General features: G+C 44.1%; 1 protein-coding gene across 2 annotated transcripts in view; it reads left to right on the plus strand.

Moving 5' to 3' along the window:
• ERICH3 (glutamate rich 3) overlaps positions 1 to 3,583 on the plus strand; it is a 64,831-nt gene extending 61,248 nt beyond the window's left edge. For both annotated transcript variants that reach the window (XM_078854108.1, XM_073357330.1), the window contains exon 15: positions 344 to 3,583. The gene's annotated coding sequence lies outside the window, so the exon portion shown is untranslated. The remainder of the gene's footprint in view (positions 1 to 343) is intronic.
• Positions 3,584 to 13,792: the final 10,209 nt, after the last annotated feature.

The following is a 13,792-nucleotide window of genomic DNA, read 5'->3' on the forward strand; positions in this document are numbered from 1 at the left end:
TGAAGAGCCAATAGATAAGGTCACAATGAATGTAGAGGAGATGGCTGAGGGAGCAGCAGTGGAGGGTGTAGCAGTGACTGAGGGGGTGGCCAGGGCCAAGTGGTGGTGGTTGAGGGGGTGACAATGGAGGAAGTGAGTAAATGAGCAAGAGTGGTAGCCTCTGGCCATAACACTTCAACTTATTTTGATATTATGGAGCTATAGCAGTAATCAGCCCGTATGTTTCTGCTTGCTACCTAGCTCTCTATGGACTTGTATGGCCCATATTACACTAGTAGCCAACCTCACAATCTTTAACGTACCTGTTTACCATACAACTAACACTTTGCTTGATGTTTCCCAGAATGCTCTAAATCTGGACATAATTATCTTGCTTTTGATACAATCCCTGGATGGGGGAGAAAGACACATCTGAGCATCCTCTGCAGTTCCTTCAATAATCTTATTTTAGTAACATTTTTTACAAATCACTGTAGATTTGTGTGGATTGGGACATTCCCTCCCCGTCTCATTTTACTTGATGAGTAGCATAACCATCTGTTTGTTTAGTAGATCAGCTCCGGAATGTGCAACAGATAACTGAACTAAGCTCATAGAGCTAGCGTAGGAAATCATACTCCTTTATAATTATGACGACAATAATAATAAGGACCTTTCCACAGCTGTCATGTATTTATTTTCAAGCTACAGAGAATTCTTATATTGGTTGAACTTAAATTCCCCTGCCCCCAAAGAACACAGTGGGTTTGTGATGACTAGCTTGAAGGGAGGAGGAGGCTTGCTGGCACTTTATGTATAATAATAGAAAGTGCAAATGTACGTAAGTATGTAAAATTGTATGTATGTGATTGTATCCCCCCCACATTTTTTGCATGTCAATTGCATTTGTAGATTGTAAACTCTTCAAGACAATGTCTATGTCATCATGGATGTATATGTGGTTCCCAAGCACAATAAGGCCTGGATTCTGATTCTGAAGGGCAATTCCTTCCCTCTGTTGCATGCATCCATTAGTGGAGAAAATGGGTCATAGAGAGGAAATTTTTTTCCCTTCAACATCTAGAGCAGCAGCTCAGGATTGGACTTCAGAGAGCATTAGACAGGGGGAGGAGCCAACACATGTTTGCACCTTGGCTGTGGCTCTAATGAAATCTCGTCAGGCCCCAGATCTTCACCTGTGCACACGCTGGGGTATAGAGCAGACAGTAGGTAGGCATGCATACTGCCTTGCTGCTAGTGCTTAAAGGTGTAAAGAATGGCCCACCAGGCAGGCTCCTGCTGCTCCATGCCCACGCTGAGCCAGCCTCTGCATCTGGGTCCCATCTGTGTTTGACTACTGCTGAAGTGGTCACATAAATCTGACTGTGTTCTGCTGGCATTTCCAGCCAAGTTTGATTTGCTTCCTATGACCATTCACGCAAGCAGATTTTGATTTGGAAGAAAGTTCCTGCAAAGAGAGTTGTGCATGCTTGAATGTCCATACACTTGAGCATTCGCTCTGGGAGGTGAGGTTTGGCTATCAGTGGGCTTGGAAGTGGTCAGGAAGCAGGATCTGCACCACGTGACCTACATGACCAGTCACTTAGCATGAATAGCAAATAACATGATGCAATAGGGATGGTAAATAGTCCGCAAGCAAATCAAGGGCTGAAATGTTCTCCCAAACCATTCACCCACTGGCTGAATGTCAGAGAAATGAGGACCAGCAGGTAAGTCAGACACAGCAAAGGAGTCATGGTCATTGAAGAGATGAATGGCTGGGAGTATGTTGCTCAGCTCTACTCCACACCCCTGGCACCACTCTGCTTTGCCCTTGCTGGGGCTTCAAAGAGAAAGGCCAAGTTTTTTCCCCCAGCATGTAGCAGTGTTTGTGTGGAGTGAATGCCAAGTGTTGTCTTTATGAGGCTTACTAAATGGCACCAACCTGTCTGAAATGTAGCTCCTAATATGTTTTTTCAGTCACCTGAAGGCCATTGTTCCCCCAGAAGTCTGCTCTTGAATGCCATTTAGTAACAGTAAGACCTTGATTTTGTCTTGTCAGCATGGCCTGGCTCTAAGGAACAGTGCAGAGCTGCCCTGGCTCGAGGGAGCTCTGGGACCTCCCAGGTAGGCTAAGGGTGTACTCCTGCTCATATTCCCTTTCTAGCCTGTGGCTTGCCTACCTCTGTGTGGCTGGCCAGCTCTATGGAGTGAGGTGGCGGTGAAGGTGGAACCATGACCCTGCCCATGCTAGCCCCCTTGAGACTGCTTTACATTCTCATGGATACAGGGACGGAGCAGTCCCTACGCGAATGCTCAAGTGTATGGACATTCAAGCACAAGGCCACTGGAATTCTGCCTGGTCTTTACACAAGCCATGAAAGGGTCAGCTCCGTGTGCCATCCCCCAATGTGGGCCCGGCAGAATCTGATGATGGTTTGTCCAGTGGGTTGGCATTTCCAGAAGCTTCACTCCAATGTAGAACGATACATACATTGCAATCAGGGGCCTGAACAAAATAACCGAAATATCCCTGGTCAATTAGGGCAAAAAAAAAAAAAAATAAAGCAATCAAACCCCAACAGTAAACCCCACAGCCAGCGGATTCCTTCATAGTGAAAATTGAAAAAAAGCACCATAGTTTCCACGTCCATTAAACAAGTATGCAAATACAAACTTTGGATTCAAAACAGCACAGGTGTAGGTATAAACTGCAGGCCCGATCCTCCTTTCACTTACCTTGCTGTCAACCAGTAGTAACGTGATGGGTGTGACTGGTGTTATACTGGCATAAAACTGGTGGAAGTGAGAGCAGAACACTTGGCAACAACTGATTTTTTTGGTTTACACAATATTAATCGGGCCACTCCCTTTTCAAAGCCTCACCTTTGAAGGCTTCTCACATTGGTGGCATCTGCACCAGTGAGCCACGCTACATGCAGAATCTTTAAGAGCCCACGTATGGCATGCATTCACAATTAGGCATTGCTAGTGAGTGCTGAGAAATGCTCTTCCCCTCCCTATGGCCTCCCACACGCCGGGCATGCTACAAGGTTTATTTTCCATCTTAGGCAATAGAATAAAATCAAATGGATTTGCAGTGCTTCATTACACTGAATTATTTTGGGTTTCCACATGGGGTAATAAATGTAAACATGGTCAAATACCTTGTGTTTGTTTTAATAGCTAGTTGGATTTGTGTTTCTGGGCCAGAGTCCCTAATATGCACTTTGAGAAAGAAAAATATCCAAGATAAATAATCTAAATGCATTTATTTTAGTAAAAAAGGAATTTAATGTGATTAAACAAAGAATAATGATGGATTAGCTTTGTATTTGTCAGTAATTTAAATTGAAGCACTGTGTCAAGTGAACCTGTACTGTACAATTTAAATCCTTATTCTTGTGCAATACTTTGCTTTGAAAGCATGTACTTGAGTTGCGACCCTCTTGGTCTAGTTTTAATCCAAGGAATGTCCATAAAATTTGAAACAGTCTCTTCCATAGACCAATGTGTTTTCAGATTTGTTCAATATTAACAGCACAGTAAATGGATAATATATGTTTACACCTTCTGCAGGTGAATAAATCTGGTATGTTAATTGTTCTGAATTAAAACTTTTCTTCATGGCCTTCCATTAAAGATTTTTTGGGGGTGTATGTGTGGTGTGTGTGGGCAGGTCTGCACACTTGTGTAGGTGCATAGACCCACATATTTGCTTTAGCCCACTTAAGTGATGCCATATTTCAGTCTGTGTAGCTGTTTGGATTTTTGGAACTATCTTCAATGTAAGATTACTAATACTTAGCATTCATACAAGGGCCTGATCCAAAGCCCCTTGAAGTGGTGATCTTTCCACGGGCTGTAACTGGCTTTGGACCAAGTCTGATATATCTTCAAAGCATGGCTCATGCAATAACTAAGTCGTCATCATACTAATCTGTGACACAAGAACACTGGACTGTTGAGCTTAGCCCCAGTTCCTGCCCCCTTGGTTATCCACAAACGGGATGAAAACGTATTACTTTTTTGAAATGATGTTGAGCTATTTTTTCGTTGGCAGGTTTTTAAAACTCTTTTTGGTGAACAGTTCTTTGTAAGCGTTCAATAGTTGAACTGGGTCAAGGACTTGTGATTGGTCAAATAAGTCAAATGATACTTGTCACTGTTCTCCGATCGAATGAGTGCCCGAGTATTACATCTGTGTTAAAAATGTGGTGGGGGTGAATATGTGGGCTGGGAACATTTTTATCCTAGGCCTGTTTGTGGCAAGCAAGGACCATAGGGACGTGAGCACGGCACACACAAATCCATTTATGTGTTCATGGAAAACTTGTTCCAGTGTTTCTCAGCTCTAGTATGTGCCATTATCCAAATTTAATGGACAGACCAACTAAAGCACGCAGGAGTCAAATGATTTGCTTGCAAAGCAAGTGCCAGGACTAGAACTAAGTCTGTGCTGAGTTCCCAAGGCCGCCCTGTCTCTTTGTCAATAGTTGTTTTACTGAACACAATGGGCTAGATTCACAAAAGGATATAGGTGCCTAATTGCCAGTTTAGGAGCCCAAAACTGGGATTAGGTGCCTCTGCTATTCACACAATCCCTACTCAACTGCTGCCTACCCTGTAGACGTCAAAGCTCACTGAGTCCCTATGTTGTGTAGTAAAAGCTCCCTAGGCACCTGTGTTTCTGTCTCTGAGCATGTGCGCTGCCGCCTCACTCTGGGCATCTGGATGCGGGTCTCCTGCCGAAGCCCCAGAACCATTTACAAACCAGGGAAAGAGAGGTGCTCAGCCACCTAATTCACCTGCAGGGCCCACTCCGACAGGTGAGTGCACCTCACACCACACAGAAGAGGAGCAGGAGGATCTCCCTCTCAACCTTTAGCCCAGTGGTTAGGGTACTCCCCTAGAGAAAGAGAGCACCTCCCGCCAGCCTGGATTCAGGTGTTGAACTCTCTGAAATGCAGGACCCTGTTCCTCAACATCTCCCATTGGCTAGCTTAGCTTGGGGAGCCACCTAGCCTGTCTCCCTCCATTCACTGTAGAGGAAGCCTGAGCCCTAAGTCAGGCTTTGTGAATCCAAGTGATTTTCTAGGCACCTGTAAGTTAAGGATTGAGATGCTGCATGTCCTAACACATATGTCCCTTTGTGACGCTAGCCCAGAGAGTGAACGCTTATAAGGCAATAGTAGTTTGGGCTCATTCGGTGAGTGCTAGAGTGATCTGCAAACCACACCAACATACCATTAAAGAACACTCTTGCTGTGCAAAATGAAAACAGCTAGAGGTGTCATCCTCTCCCCTGCTCTGGTCCTTTTATGGTAGGTAAATTTCTGGGCAGTTTGGGGTGGCTGGTGTACCTTAGAAGGCTCCCAGTGCTGTTACATTGTGGGTCTCTCCAGCCCCTGGCACAGCCAACAATCAGGAGGGCACAAAACTGGCTTAAAGCCACCTTGCCACCCTCCCCACTTTTCCCCCAGACTGCAAATTCTCTAAGAGGTGCAGCACAGAATCTCACCCAGGTAAGTTTTCAATTTACTGTCGAATCACAGAAAATATAGGGCTGGATGGTACCTTGAGACGTAAGGCCAGGCCCCTGTGCTGAGGTAGCACCAGGTCAATCTAGACCATCCCTGACAGGTGTTTGTCCAACCTGTTCTTAAAATCCTCCAATTATCAAAGTCTCTGTGATAGCAATTAAGTCATAATTTAGCTTATGCACTAATATTTCCAGTTCTTCTTGTTTATCCCCTCTACCCCTTGCATTTGTGTATACACATTTAAGATGTGGAGCAGATTCCCCCACTTGTTGCTTCTATGACCCTAGTGTAAATTTCCATATCCCCCCCCACAACCTCTAGCCTCCCCCTTTTTTAAATGCTTACCTGTAGACTTTTGTCACCTTTCCCCTTTGAACCTCATGTAAAACCCTCCTTGACAGGTTGACGAGTTGGTGTCTCTTCCCCATTTTAATCAGGTGGTCCCCAACTCTTATCAACAATCCTCATTCACAGAGCAGCATTCTGTGGTCAAGGAAGCTGAAGCCCTCCTGTCAACACCATCTGCACAGCCATGCATTCATCTCCAGGATGCACATGTCCCTGCCTGGGCCCTGACCCACAACAGGGAGGATGGATGAGAATACCACCTGTTTCAGAGTAACAGCCGTGTTAGTCTGTATTCACAAAAAGAAAAGGAGTACTTGTGGCACCTTAGAGACTAACCAATTTATTTGAGCATAAGCTTTTGTGAGCTACAGCTCACTTCATCGGATGCATACTGTGGAAAGTATAGAAGATCTTTTTATACACACAAAGCATGAAAAAATGGGTGTTTACCACTACAAAAAGTTTTCTCTCCCCCCACCCCACTCTCCTGCTGGTAATAGCTTATCTAAAGTGATCACTCTCCTTACAATGTGTATGATAATCAAGGTGGGCCATTTCCAGCACAGATCCAGGGTTTAACAAGAACGTCGGGGGGGGGGGGGTAGGAAAAAAACAAGGGGAAATAGGTTACCTTGCATAATGACTTAGCCACTCCCAGTCTCTATTCAAGCCTAAGTTAATTGTATCCAATTTGCAAATGAATTCCAATTCAACAGTCTCTCACTGGAGTCTGGTTTTGAAGGTTTTTGTTGTAATATCGCAACTTTCATGTCTGTAATTGCGTGACCAGAGAGATTGAAGTGTTCTCCGACTGGTTTATGAATGTTATAATTCTTGACATCTGATTTGTGTCCATTTATTCTTTTACGTAGAGACTGTCCAGTTTGACCAATGTACATGGCAGAGGGGCATTGCTGGCACATGATGGCATATATCACATTGGTAGATGTGCAGGTGAACGCGCCTCTGATAGTGTGGCTGATGTTATTAGGCCCTGTGATGGTGTCCCCTGAATAGATATGTGGGCACAATTGGCAACGGGCTTTGTTGCAAGGATAGGTTCCTGGGTTAGTGGTTCTGTTGTGTGGTGTGTGGTTGCTGGTGAGTATTTGCTTCAGGTTGGGGGGCTGTCTATAGGCAAGGACTGGCCTGTCTCCCAAGATTTGTGAGAGTGATGGGTCGTCCTTCAGGACAGGTTGTAGATCCTTGATGATGCGTTGGAGGGATTTTAGTTGGGGGCTGAAGGTGACGGCTAGTGGCGTTCTGTTATTTTCTTTGTTAGGCTTGTTCTGTAGCAGATGACTTCTGGGAACTCTTCTGGCTCTATCAATCTGTTTCTTCACTTCCACAGGTGGGTATTGTAGTTGTAAGACTGCTTGATAGAGATCTTGTAGGTGTTTGTCTCTGTCTGAGGGGTTGGAGCAAATGCGGTTGTATCGCAGAGCTTGGCTGTAGACAATGGATCGTGTGGTGTGGTCAGGGTGAAAGCTGGAGGCATGTAAGTAGGAATAGCGGTCAGTAGGTTTCTGGTATAGGGTGGTGTTTGTGTGACCATCGTTTATTAGCACTATAGTGTCCAGGAAGTGGATCTCTTGTGTGGACTGGACCAGGCTGAGGTTGATGGTAGGATGGAAATTGTTGAAATCATGGTGGAATTCCTCAAGGGCTTCTTTTCCATGGGTCCAGATGGTCACATAAACACCACATTCATAGAATCATAGAATATCAGGGTTGGAAGGGACCCCTGAAGGTCATCTAGTCCAACCCCCTGCTCGAAGCAGGACCAATTCCCAGTTAAATCATCCCAGCCAGGGCTTTGTCAAGCCTGACCTTAAAAACCTCTAAGGAAGGAGATTCTACCACCTCCCTAGGTAACGCATTCCAGTGTTTCACCACCCTCTTAGTGAAAAAGTTTTTCCTAATATCCAATCTAAACCTCCCCCACTGCAACTTGAGACCATTACTCCTCGTTCTGTCATCTGCTACCATTGAGAACAGTCTAGAGCCATCCTCTTTGGAACCCCCTTTCAGGTAGTTGAAAGCAGCTATCAAATCCCCTCTCATTCTTCTCTTCTGCAGGCTGAACAATCCCAGCTCCCTCAGCCTCTCCTCATAAGTCATGTGTTCCAGACCCCTAATCATTTTTGTTGCCCTTCACTGGACTCTCTCCAATTTATCCACATCCTTCTTGTAGTGTGGGGCCCAAAACTGGACACAGTACTCCAGATGAGGCCTCACCAATGTCGAATAGAGGGGAACGATCACGTCCCTCGATCTGCTCGCTATGCCCCTACTTATACATCCCAAAATGCCATTGGCCTTCTTGGCAACAAGGGCACACTGCTGACTCGTATCCAGCTTCTCGTCCACTGTCACCCCTAGGTCCTTTTCCGCAGAACTGCTGCCTAGCCATTCGGTCCCTAGTCTGTAGCGGTGCATTGGATTCTTCCATCCTAAGTGCAGGACCCTGCACTTATCCTTATTGAACCTCATCAGATTTCTTTTGGCCCAATCCTCCAATTTGTCTAGGTCCTTCTGTATCCTATCCCTCCCCTCCAGCGAATCTACCACTCCTCCCAGTTTAGTATCATCCGCAAATTTGCTGAGAGTGCAATCCACACCATCCTCCAGATCATTTATGAAGATATTGAACAAAACCGGCCCCAGGACCGACCCTTGGGGCACTCCACTTGATACCGGCTGCCAACTAGACATGGAGCCATTGATCACTACCCGTTGAGCCCGACAATCTAGCCAGCTTTCTACCCACCTTATAGTGCATTCATCCAGCCCATACTTCCTTAACTTGCTGACAAGAATACTGTGGGAGACCGTGTCAAAAGCTTTGCTAAAGTCAAGAAACAATACATCCACTGCTTTCCCTTCATCCACAGAACCACTAATCTCATCATAAAAGGCAATTAGATTAGTCAGGCATGACCTTCCCTTGGTGAATCCATGCTGGCTGTTCCTGATCACTTTCCTCTCATGCAAGTGCTTCAGGATTGATTCTTTGAGGACCTGCTCCATGATTTTTCCAGGGACTGAGGTGAGGCTGGCTGGCCTGTAGTTCCCTGGATCCTCCTTCTTCCCTTTTTTAAAGATTGGCACTACATTAGCCTTTTTCCAGTCATCCGGGACTTCCCCCGTTCGCCACGAGTTTTCAAAGATAATGGCCAATGGCTCTGCAATCACAGCCGCCAATTCCTTCAGCACTCTCGGATGCAACTCGTCCGGCCCCATGGACTTGTGCACGTCCAGCTTTTCTAAATAGTCCCTAACCACCTCTATCTCCACAGAGGGCTGGCCATCTCTTCCCCATTTTGTGATGCCCAGCGCAGCAGTCTGGGAGCTGACCTTGTTAGTGAAAACAGAGGCAAAAAAAGCATTGAGTACATTAGCTTTTTCCACATCCTCTGTCACTAGGTTGCCTCCCTCATTCATTAAGGGGCCCACACTTTCCTTGGCTTTCTTCTTGTTGCCAACATACCTGAAGAAACCCTTCTTGTTACTCTTGACATCTCTTGCTAGCTGCAGCTCCAGGTGCGATTTGGCCCTCCTGATATCATTCCTACATGCCCGAGCAATATTTTGATATTGAAAATATGATATTTTTATATCATAAACCAGTCGGAGAACACTTCAATCCCTCTGGTCATGCGATTACAGACATGAAAGTTGTGATATTACAACAAAAAAACTTCAAAAGCAGACTCCAGTGAGAGACTGTTGAATTGGAATTCATTTGCAAATTGGATACAATTAACTTAGGTTACCTTGCATAATGACTTAGCCACTCCCAGTCTCTATTCAAGCCTATTTCCCCACAAAAGCTTATGCTCAAATAAATTGGTTAGTCTCTAAGGTGCCACAAGTCCTCCTTTTCTTTTTGCGAATACTACCTGTGCCCCCCAACTCCTTTGCCCTTGATCCCAGAGTCCTGCAGTAACTGCTGCACTGCTCAATGGCATATCTGGCATTATACCAACCATTATGGGTGACATGGCAGAAAACATGGTGTTTCAGGTGCATGCTGAAGCTGAGCACGTGGAGCAAGAGTTTCTGTTACAGCAAAATTCGTAACTAGATCCAATTACATCATGAGTAAAAGATGAAAGAAAAGGTGCCATGAAATGCTAGCAAAACCCATAGAAGTCAGAGCCATCCCTTGGGTAGGGTGAATCAGGGCAACCACTCCAGGCCCCGTGCTTTGTGTGGGGTTCCACGGGCCGGTGCGATTGGGCAGCCCGGTCAGTCCCAGAAGAGATGAATCTGTCACTTCTGCCCCAGGCCCCGCACTTCCCTAGGGATAGCCCTGACAGTAGTTCCCATGCTGGTGAAAGGTGTGGGGCAGATGGGAATTCCTGTGAGCTAGAATAATATTTTAGTGATTGTAGGAAGTTGAGAGCCAAACATTGCATTATTAAAAATACTTGAATTATTTATAAAGTTCTCTTCTAAACCTTATTTTCGCCATTAAGAAAATGAATGGTGAACTATGTATTAAACTGCTGTACACCAGGGTGGTGACATAAGTTCCTCTATCCATTTTAAGGCTATATATTTACCCAAATACTGTAATTCACAAATCGAGATGTAAATATCAAACAGTTACATTAAAATAAAATCCTGAAGCAGACTAGTCAGTTTCTAAGCTCTGAGCATACCATCATCCTATTTTTCTGTCTGACAGTGCTCATTACTTTGGTATCTAAATACATTTGGCACATTGTTTCTAAATCAAAGGCGCTGAGCCAAATTTTGGATAATCATTATGGCTCTTGATGAAATTGATCCTTTCCAATTCAGATAATCATTTGACATTTTTTTAACCCTGCTCCACTGGCTGTAAAGATGGCTGGTTCAGATAAATTCAAAATGTGGATATATCAGGAATCCAGGCAGGTAGAATTTTTATAAGAAAAGCAAACAGGTGAAAGTACAGAATTTTGTAAAATGTTATCTATGCACTCCCTTGCTTACTTGTAGTTGGGTCACAAAGGAAACCTGAAGGACACATTTAGAAGGAAACAAATTAGGTATAAAAAAGACTAATGATTAGATGAAACATGAGACCATCAAAATATTTAACTGTGTTGCCACTGGCATAACTCGTCCCTGGCTCAGCAAAGACATCTTCAGCGTTCGCAAAAATGTCAGTGGACAATGGCTATGTACTTCATAGTTACTGTTGCTGGCTTGCACAGCTGACATTGAATCTGTGTAATTTGCCAGTGTTAAACCCCAGCTGTAAATTTCATGTTTTGTATGCAAAAAGCCTGTTTGAATTCCAACAACCGGCGAGTATGATTACAACAAGCCTGTGTCATCACGCGTGGGAGCATAATGTGGTGGGCTTGATTTTTTGGGGTGTTGTTTCTATTTTCTGAACAGGGAACAGTCCATTGAAGTTAATGGAAACATTTATCTTATATGGAATATCTAAAGTGCACACAATGAAAGGAAAGTTTTTATTTCTGATTTGTGCTATGTCTGCTTGTTCCTTTATCAGTTTTTAATGTGGATCCTCCGATAACTATCTGATTATCATTCATATAACAATTTATAACATTGCTGTAGCTACTATGGATTGGATGGTCTTGAAAATAAACTAATTTATCTCAGTAGGGTCTTATCCTTTATAAATATTTCAAATAACTGGGTTCTCTGGGTTTTTCCAGAAAAGGTGCATACTAATTTGACTTCTGGAGCATGTTCTAATCAGTATTTCAATTTTGCAGAATTGCCATTTGTATTAATAACTGATCACTATGTTTTCTCCCCTAGGGCCTGATATTTTGTCTATAAAGATCAATTAACAGGGAGATTGTTTTCTTCAAGTCCCAATTATTTTAATTACTGGTAAAAACTGTTTGCTTTGCATAGATTTGATCAGTTGGACTTGTCTAATGCGTTACATTTCAATGTATTAAAGTTTGCTTTTGTAGACTTTCAAAATTACTTTCCTGATACTAGCCAATATCCCCAAATAACACATTGGGGCAAACTGATGAAAGTTCTACAGATCAGCTAGCTGCAGTCACATAGGGCTATTAGAAAAAAGGCCTCATCATGGAAAATGGACTTTTTTTTCTAATCCAGATTCATTTCCAGATTTGACATGGAGCTATTATATTAATGGAGAGTCATCAAGCATTTGCTGCAAGTTAGGGGAACATACAACACTGACAACTTTCACATCTATTGGATGCAAGAACAGAATTTTCAGATGGGACTGTGGGTTCATTTACCACAGTATCCTGTCTACTGCACTGGCCAGTGCAATTATTTGATACCTTAAAGCAGGGTTCTCAATCTTTTTCTTTCTGAGCCCCTGTCAAGGTTCCTCCCCCACTCTGAACTCTAGGGTACAGATGTGGGGACCTGCATGAAAAACCTCCTAAGCTTATCTTTACCAGCTTAGGTCAAAACTTCCCCAAGGTACAAAATATTCCACCCGCTGTCCTTGGACTGGCCGCTACCACCACCAAACTAATACTGGTTACTGGGGAAGAGCTGTTTGGACGCGTCCTTCCCCCCAAAATACTTCCCAAAACCTTGCACCCCACTTCCTGGACAAGGTTTGGTAAAAAGCCTCACCAATTTGCCTAGGTGACTACAGACCCAGACCCTTGGATCTTAAGAACAATGAACAATCCTCCCAACACTTGCACCCCCTCCTTTCCTGGGAAATGTTGGATAAAAAGCCTCACCAATTTGCATAGGTGACCACAGACCCAAACCCTTGGATCTGAGAACAATGAAAAAGCATTCAGTGTTTTACAAGAAGACTTTTAATAAAAAATAGAAGTAAATAGAAATGAAGAAATCCCCCCTGTAAAATCAGGATGGCAGATATCTTACAGGGTAATTAGATTCAAAAACATAGAGAACCCCTCTAGGCAAAACCTTAAGTTACAAAAGAGATACACAGACAGAAATAGTTATTCTATTCAGCACAATTCTTTTCTCAGCCATTTAAAGAAATCATAATCTAACACATACCTAGCTAGATTACTTACTAAAAGTTCTAAGACTCCATTCCTGGTCTATCCCCGGCAAAGACCCAGCATACAGACAGACACAGACCCTTTGTTTCTCTCCCTCCTCCCAGCTTTTGAAAGTATCTTGTCTCCTCATTGGTCATTTTGGTCAGGTGCCAGCGAGGTTACCTTTAGCTTCTTAACCCTTTACAGGCGAGAGGAGCTTTCCCCTGGCCAGGAGGGATTTCAAAGGGGTTTACCCTTCCCTTTATATTTATGACAGCCCCCCCACCCCCAAATATGCTATAAAAACTCCATGGCCCACCTGTGCCACAATAACTGGTTTTCTGCATATAAAAGCCAGGGCCAGTGTTAGGGGGTAGCAAGCAGGGCAATTGCCCAGGGCCCCCATGCCACAGGGGCACTGTGAAGCTAAGTTGCTCAGCCTTCTGCTTCAGCCCCAGGTGGTGGGGTTGAGAGCCCCAGGTTTCATCCCCGTGCAGTGGGACTTTGGCTTTCTGCCCTGGGCCCCAGCAAATCTAACACTGGTCCTGCTTGCGGCACCCCGGGGGGCCCCAGGTCCCTGGAGAACCACTGCCTTAACAGAATGTGATATCGCTGTATTTACTCCCTACCCTCAATATCAGCCCACCTCCATAGTACTCCTGGGCAGTTTTATAATTAAGCAGTGCCCTTCCAGTTTCCCTAAGAGAAACAGCACCTTCCTCCTTTCAGCATCCCCTTCCCTAATGCCCTCACTCATCCCCAGTACCACTTTTGTGTCTGGACAAAGGCATTGCCGCCCATCCCTTGAGAAACCCTTTCATTTCATTTTCAAGGGTTTGTTTTTCACTTTTTGTTTTTTTAATAAAATGGACGTACACATCAAAATGAAATGTCATTTTGAACTGAAAATTCAAAACATTTAATTTTGAAAAT

This window comes from Lepidochelys kempii, chromosome 8 (genome assembly GCF_965140285.1).
Source record: "Lepidochelys kempii isolate rLepKem1 chromosome 8, rLepKem1.hap1, whole genome shotgun sequence".
NCBI lineage: Eukaryota > Metazoa > Chordata > Testudines > Cheloniidae > Lepidochelys > Lepidochelys kempii.